The sequence below is a fragment of the Vulpes vulpes genome, chromosome 2 (genome assembly GCF_048418805.1).
Source record: "Vulpes vulpes isolate BD-2025 chromosome 2, VulVul3, whole genome shotgun sequence".
Classification (NCBI taxonomy): domain Eukaryota; kingdom Metazoa; phylum Chordata; class Mammalia; order Carnivora; family Canidae; genus Vulpes; species Vulpes vulpes.
Window position 1 is genome coordinate 135,583,660 of NC_132781.1, and position 8,157 is coordinate 135,591,816.

The 8,157-nt window shown below is 47.8% G+C and overlaps 1 pseudogene; it reads right to left on the minus strand.

Moving 5' to 3' along the window:
• Positions 1-963: 963 nt before the first annotated feature.
• On the minus strand, positions 964-1,441 carry LOC112908177 (large ribosomal subunit protein uL13 pseudogene; annotated as a pseudogene).
• Between the last annotated feature and the right edge of the window lie 6,716 nt (positions 1,442-8,157).

Below are 8,157 nucleotides of genomic sequence, written 5' to 3' on the forward strand. Positions count from 1 at the left end.
GTCTTTCATTCCCTAGAGACTCAGCAGGGCAGCTCCCAGAGGGGTGGCATTTCAGTACTTGATTCATAGTAAGCGCTTAACAAACCCTTTGGACTGAGTGAACGGGTCAATGAAGAGATGTGTTTTCTGAAACAGATTAGATTACTTACTAAATCTGGAGAGAAAGTTAACAGGAAGAGAAATTTACCAAAGGTGAAATCCTTAGGTTCTGTTTTTTCTGATTTACTTTTTTTTTTTAAATCTCGTACTTTCAGAACTTAATTTGCTTTTACTGAAAAAGTTATTTATGCTCCTTGCCTACATCTTTTAGGAATCACAGAAAAGTATACAGAAGAAAACAAGGATTGTATATGATCTCTTGTCCCAGAAGTAATCACTGCTCACACTGATGTATATATTTATATATATATATATTTTTTTTTTTTTCTTTAAGAACAATTTATTAGTTTTGGATCACAAAACATAGGGAAAGCACGAGGGCAGTGCCGGTGACCCTTGGCTGCACTTCCCAGTGTCCGCATCTGGAACTACCTCTGTACGGCAGCAAGCTTGGCCCCAGGCGTCCTCATACCCTAACAGCTGCAGACCCTGTAGCAAGTCGAGATACACCTCCCTAACAACATAGGACCCCCGCCTTAATCATTTTCCAGATCTCTCTTGCAAACAGTGACATGGCATCTGTTGTTCAACTGCCAATTTCTCAGGACTCTCAGGAATGAGTAGGTCACAGGCAATTATGCCTCAAAGCTCTTAGAGGTGGTTGGTTTTTTTTTTCCTTACCTTTCAAGAAGGCCTTTCTTCACAGTGGTGACTAAGGCCCTTTCTGTGTTCCTGGCATTCTAAGGCCCAGGCTGCTGGTGGCACAAGGACAGTAGCCCCGGGGAGTCGCCCATATCTAGGGCAGAGAGGGAGGGAGGCCAGGCCGGGCCCAGCAGAAGGACTTCACAGTCCATCTTATTGAGCTCAGACCAGGGGCCTGTGGGTCATGAGGACCTCTGTGTATTCATCGATTTTCTTCTCTATGTTTTTTTCGGCCTGTTTCCATAGCCTCTTCAACTGTGGGATTGGATTTTGGCCTTCTCCTTCCTCCTCTCTTCCAGGGGGGCTGTTACTGTCTGGTGCTTCTAGCCAGGCTTATGAGCTGTGTAGGCCTCAGGGGCACCACCTAGAGACCCAGGAGCCACCATCTGTATGTTTCCCGTCCTAGGGCGGCCGGATCCCATCAAACACCTTGAGGTGGTCAGGGCCAGCATGGGGCAGCATGCCTCGCACTATCCGCCCGAGGGTAGGGCTGGGTGCTCGGGCGTGGTGGGGCCGCTGGGTGCGTTGGCACTCATCTCCTTGAGGAGGCAGGACAGGTACTTTCCTTGTTTCTGTAGAAATTGCCAGAACTTTGGATGCCCTTACAGTGCACGACCACGACCTTCTGGCCCAGAAGCATGCCCCGGGGATGGACTTGGCCACCGAGCACCAGCACCTGATATTCTATGAGGTTATTTTGTAAGATGGAACTCATGGTAGTATACATGTGACAGTCCATTAAAATGTCATGTTAGGGATGCCTGGTGGCTCAGCAGTTGAGCGTCTGCCTTTGGCTCAGGTGGTGACCCTGGGGTCCCGGGATCGAGTCCGGCATTGGGCTCCCTGCCTGGAGCCTACTTCTCCCTCTGTTCGTGTCTCTGCCTCTCTCTCTGTCTCTCATGAATAAATAAATAAAATCATAAAAAAGTCATGTTAATATAGATCAACCATCATCCTTATATTTTTAAAGAGTTTATATATATACATATAAAGTAAAAAATAAATTTAAAAATAGAAATATAATAAATTTAACATAAATAAACCTGTATCTATACATGTGTATGTGCGTATATACATATGTACATACACACACACACACATTTTTAGAAGACTCTTATTTCAAGGTCCTGGCACCAGCCTGTTGCTGGACTCGCCTGAGGCATGGGGCTCAGATGGGGGCATGTCTACACTTCCCTCCTTGGCGGGCCCCTGAATGACTTCATTACCTACCTCACACCTGTTGTGTACCTGACGCGGTTATTGCGAAGGGTAAGGAGGTAAGATGCATATAGTGTCTGTCACAACTCCGATGCTAATAGCGATTTCCAGGAAACGTTCATCTTTTCCCTTTGGAATTCTGAAATGAGAATGATTCATGTCTCTGGGCCTCCGAGGTTTTTTTTTTTTTTTTTTTAGGTGGAAAAATATCCATTTTATAAATCCATGAACTGAAATGACAGATAGTTTTTAATAGTTACGTCAGAAGGACCAGTGCAAGGCCTCAGCACAGAGCCCCGGCGGTTGGCCTGAGGGCCTGGAGGCGCCCGGGCGTTGGCCCTGAGTTCTCCATCTCTTTGTTCTCTCCCACACCTGCACAGGCGCTCAGTTCCAAACACGTATCCTAGTAAGAAGGGTCGTGAACAATACTTGGTAAGAAGCCCGAGCTGCCGAACGAGGCCCGTGGTCAGCTTGGTGCTGGGAAGGCCGCAGAGGGACAAGGCCCCAGGCGGCTGGAAAGCCGCACGGTCTCCCAGTCTCCCCGCTCTCCCACGGCGTGCGCCCCAACCTCGGCATCATCCGTGACCGATGTTCAGCAAGCCTCAGCCTGCACTCGGGCTCTAGGTATAATAAATGAGACAGCAGAAGCTTTTGGGTTAAGAGGCCTAAATCCATTTAACGCCTGGGTGGACAACAGAATTAGGTGACAGACAATCCCGCAAAAGTCGAGGCAAGCAAGCGTCTCTTGCTGAAGTGACTATTAGCCCTGAGGTGCCGGGATCTGGGTCATTTCTCAGGTTCTATAGTGCTTGTGTTTCTGGGGAGGCTGCAGGTGCCCTCTCCACCCTCACCCCCCGGCCCCCCTACCCGTAAAGGGTTATTAAGTTATGGTGCTGAGGATTTTAGAACTCGATAAAGCCTCCTCTAACTTAAAAAAGCTCGAAGCAAGTTATAGGCACATGTGGTCTTATAAGGAGGAGGTTAGGGGAGCACTTCAGGGATTAATGCCAAACGTGTGTGAGCGATGCTTTCAGAGGAGGGGGCGACAGTAGCCACTCCTGACCCCCGAGTGTGCTCACGCCCGGGGAGCCCAGAATAGCGCCCGGCTTCGGTCTGGGGATACGCTCACGAAAGCAAAGGGGCCTACGCGTTGGCGGAAGTTTGCCACAGGCCTTGGGGTCCACTGTCAGGGTTTCTGGGCTCCTGTCTCCTGGGTGGCAGAGGGAAGGAGGGCGATGAGGGGACATATGTGACAGGCCCCCTTTCTTCCTTTTCTGTGACTACCCCCTCCCTTGGCTATTTCCCCTCCATCTATTCCTCTAACATTACCTTGAGCTGGGCCTGGTGGAGAGGCACGCGCGACAAGCAGGCCCTGCCCACGCCCCCCACACCCAGTGGGGCCACAGGTGGTTACAGTGTAGAGGGGGGTCAGTGACGGGGACTCTGAGACACGAAGGACGGTGGGAGGTGCCGTGATTACCTGCTGGGCTCGTTGGCACAGCCCATGGGACCTACCCGTGGAGTTGCTGCTTCAGTACATCTGAGGGTCAAGCCCACAAATGCACACTTCTAGCAAGTTCCTGGGTGCTGCTGCATTTGACGGGTGGACCATTTCAGGGCGATTGTAATTCGAGGGCATTTGCCAGACTTCTGCTGGCCCTGCGCTGGCTTCAGAGCTGCAGAAAGAGAGTGACACGTGTATAGGGATCATTAAGTGGAGAGAGGCTGACATGTGCAAGACTTAGGAAAGGCGGCGGGTGTCCTGGGGCCCCAGAGGGCGTGAGTGCGTGTGCGTGTGTGCGTGTGTGTGTGCGCGTGTGTGTGTGCGCGTGTGTGTGTCAATGGGTGGCGAAGGGCCCAGCTCCTGCGTCCTCAGGAGGAAGTGCCTGTGATCACAGCCGTTGCTGAGTGTGTGCTTCCTGGAGCTGCCACGGCTTAGTCGTGTGGTGTCATCTTGGTTATTTACCTCTTTCTCTCTCTTTTTAAAATACTTAACTTATTTATTTGAAAAAAAAAGAGAGAGAACATGCAAGCGAGGGGAGGGGCAGAGGGAGAAGAAGGCTCCCCGCTCAGCCCGGCACGGGGCCCGATCCCAGGACCCTGGGATCATGACCAGCGCTGAAGGCAGACATTTCACGGACGGCGCCACCCAGGTGCCCCAGCGTGTTGGCCTCTCCGTATCTCAGTTTCCCTACCTGTAATATGGGAATAATACCCATCTCATAGGGGTGTCAGTTTTTTTTTTTCCTTATTGATAGGCTTTTTAAAGAACAGATATATGTTCACGGAAAAATGGTGCAGGTAGCATGGTGAGTTTTCATGCACCTCCTCTCCTCCCATTCAGGCTGTACAGTTCTACGGCCTGCGACCAATGCATGTCATGTGCCCATCACCACAGTATCCCAGAGAACAGTGTCACCTCCCCCTAACACTCACCTGTGGTTCCCATATTCATCCCTGCCCCCCGCCCACCCTCACAACCACCCATCTCTTGATGGTCTCCACAGCTTCGCCTTTTCCAGAAAGGCACACGGTTGGACTTGTACAGCCTGTACACTTTTTGGGGCTGGCTTTTTTCATTTAGCATCTCAGGTCCACCGTGTCTTGTCATTGCTCGGCAGCTCACTTCCTCGTACCTGGGAATATCCCATTGTAAGGATGCACCGGTTGGCTTATCCATCCACCTGTCAAGAAGCACCTTGGTTGCATCCCACGTTTGACCTTTTTGAACAAAGCTCCTATAAGCCTCGTGTGCACATTTTTGCACACATAGATTTTCAAGTCGTTTGAGTGAATACCTAGGAGCGTGATTGCTGGAAAATACACTGAGTCTAAGTTGAGCTTGGTGAGCGACTGCCCAACCATCTTCCAAAGTAGCCGTACCATTGGGCCTTCTTACCAGTGGTGAAGGAAAGTTCCTCTTGCTCCCCATCCTCACCACAAGATGGATTGAATAAAATAACGGATGTACAGCCCTGAGCACAGTGCCTGTTCTGGGGGCAGAGCTCAGTCTCTAGAAGCCACTCCTACTGGTTCCAGTTATTTTTCTCCTTTCCCCATGCCTTTCTCTTTTTCTGGGCCTATTTCAATCCCCTGTTTTTTCAGAGGCAAAGCTCTGATCTTTAATCCCTAACCCTCCTCTCCTCTCTGCCGGTCTCTCCTCTTTAGAAGACCTCCTGTCCCTTCTAATTGGACCTGTGACATCTTGTACTTCCAGGATCACCTTGAGGGTTGTAGAAGTTTTCTAGAGAAGCAGAACTAGTAGGGTGTGTGTGTATGTAGAGAAAGAGAGAGGGGGATTTATTTTAATGAATTGGCTCATGTGATTACAGAGTCTGGTAAGCCCACAGTCTTCAGGCTGGAGGGCAGGGGAAGAGCCAATGCTGCGGGTGACGTCTGGAGTCATCTACTGGTGGAACTCCTTCTTGCTGGGGAGAGGTCAGTCTTTTTTGATCTATTCAGACCTTCAGCTGATTGGGTGAGGCCCACCCGCACTAGGAAATGCAAGCCTTTCTCCTCCAAGTTTACTGATTTAAATGTTACTCTCATTCCAAACGGCCTTCACGGAGCCTCCAGAATAATGTTTGAACAAGGTTGTGGACACCGTGGTCCAGGCGAGTCGCAGAGAGAGGAGCCATCACAGGTGTGTTGCTGGTATTTTGAAATTCACTTTAGAAGCATTTTGAAATCAGGAACCTTGTTCCGAACTTTTGGTGTCCCAGGCAGCTCTGGCACCCTGCTAGTTTCCAAATGGGGCTCAGAAAATGTTGGCCGAGAGGAAGCTGGAGGGGAGAAGTTGTTTAATTAGCAAGTTTCTGACCCAGTGTGGGGATGAGGCAGGAGGGTGTAAGATGAGACTGTCCTACCAGCATGGGACCATTTAAGGTAAGATGCTCCTGCCCAGAGGACTTCATTGTAGGGCTTAATTTTGAATTATATGAAACATGTAAGGAAGTGTTGGAGAGGATGGTATTTCTGAATGCAGCAGGAAGCAACTTACTAACCTTTGTGATTTTGAGTATCTTTATTTCCCCCGCCTCCTTCTATCTTGTTATGCCTTCTCTACTCTGAAATATATAAGTGATATATTTATACATAATTGGAATATAAAATGATAATGATCTGAAATTATATGCACAGATGCTCACATTCTCCAAGGAGGCAGAGCCTTGTCATTGTTACCTTGTGGGTTGTTAGAGACTGATCGCCAGTGTAAAGTACTGGGGGTCTGTGCTCAGCCAACATCTTTATATAACCACCGTTGGTAAATAGCTCAAGACCTCCCTCCCTCCCTCCAGAGTTCTCTTCCCCCAACCTCATTTCTGCTTCTTCCATGTGGGGACTCCTCAGCGAACGGGAGAAAGTAAATAAGCAAAGGTCAATGTGAATTGTAATATACAGGGTGTTGACTTTGTGTGATGATTAATTTCAGGTGTCAACTTGTCTAGACCTTGGTGCCTCGATATTTGGTTAGACATGTCCGGATGTTGCTGTGAAGGTAATTTTTTTTTTTTTTTCAGATGAGACTAACATTTAAATGGTAGACTTTGAGTGAAGAGGATTATCTATCTTCTATAATGTGGGCGAGCCTCAACTAATCAGTAAATGGTCTTAAGAAAAAGACTGAAATTTCCCGAGGAAGAAAGGAGTCAGCTCCAAACTGTATTTGGATTCAAGCTACAACATTAACTCTTCCCTCTCTAGCATGTTGACCTATCCTGCAGATTTTGGACTTGGACCTCCATAATTCCAAGGGCCAAATTCTTTTTTTTTTTTTTTAATTTTTTTATTTATTATTTATGATAGGCACACAGTGAGAGAGAGAGAAGCAGAGACACAGGCAGAGGGAGAAGCAGGCTCCATGCACCGGGAGCCCGACGTGGGATTCGATCCCGGGTCTCCAGGATCGCGCCCCGGGGCCAAAGGCAGGCGCCAAACCGCTGCGCCACCCAGGGATCCCCAAGGGCCAAATTCTTAAGGCCAACTCCCTTCTCTCTCTCTCTCTCTACACACACACACACACACACACACACACACACACACACGCATCCTCCTATTGGTTCTATTTCTCTGGAGAACCCTGACTGATACCTTGTGGTCAGTTGGATGTTGGTTCACAGAAAGAGAACTGATGCATTTAGTGTAATAAATCCTGCTATTGGGAGCAACAGTCTGCTGCAAATCCTGCAGAATCACACCTTCAGAAATACAAAGCTTCTTTGCCGGAATAAAGTGTAGGTGGAAGGAGAGTAGATTTAGAGTCAGAAAGCCTGGGTTTGAGAGCTTGCTCTGCCATAGTTAGGTGTGATCTTAGGTGAGCCATTTAGCGTCTCTGAATCTCAGGATCTTCATTTCTAAAGTGATAGTATATTTATTTATTTATTTATTTATTTATTTATTTATTTATTTAGGAGTGCTTGAGTGGCTCATTTGGTTGAGTGTGTGACTCTTGATCTCAGCTCAGGTGTTGATCTCAGGGTCGTGAGTTCAAGCCCAGCACTGGGTTCCACACTGGTCATAGAGCCTATTACATACATAAATAAATAGATGATAGATAGATAGATAGATAGATAGATAGATAGATAAAGAAGTGATGATAATTATGTTTCCTTCCTGGGCTACTGGAGCAATTCAATGAGCTACCATTTGCGAATATACCAGTATAGTTACTGAGCTCTACTGTTGCATTTTATTAATGGGGAAGCTGAGACTCAGAGATAGTAATTTATCCAAGATCAGAATTTAAGGCCATAGAGTTTTGTCTTTTCTCTCAGTGCCCTGTTGGTGACCCATCAGTGATGACAGTCATAGTGTTTCCTGAGCAGTTGTTATGCGTGAGAAAACTGTGCTAAATGCTCTATAGCCATTTTCCCCCTCAGCCAGACCTTACACAGTTGGTGCAGGTGTCAGCTTCCTACTCCACATATAACAAATTATCACAGAGTTACTGGCTTCAAACAATACCCGTTTATTCTCTTACACTTCTGTAGGTCAGGAGTCTGGGCATCACATGGGCGGGTCTTCTGCTCAGGGTCTTGTAAACCTAAAATCAAAGTAACAGCAGGGCTGGGTTCTTTTCTGGAGGTTCTGAGGAAGAAACTTCTTTGAAGCTTGTTCAGGTTGTTTGTCAAATTCAGT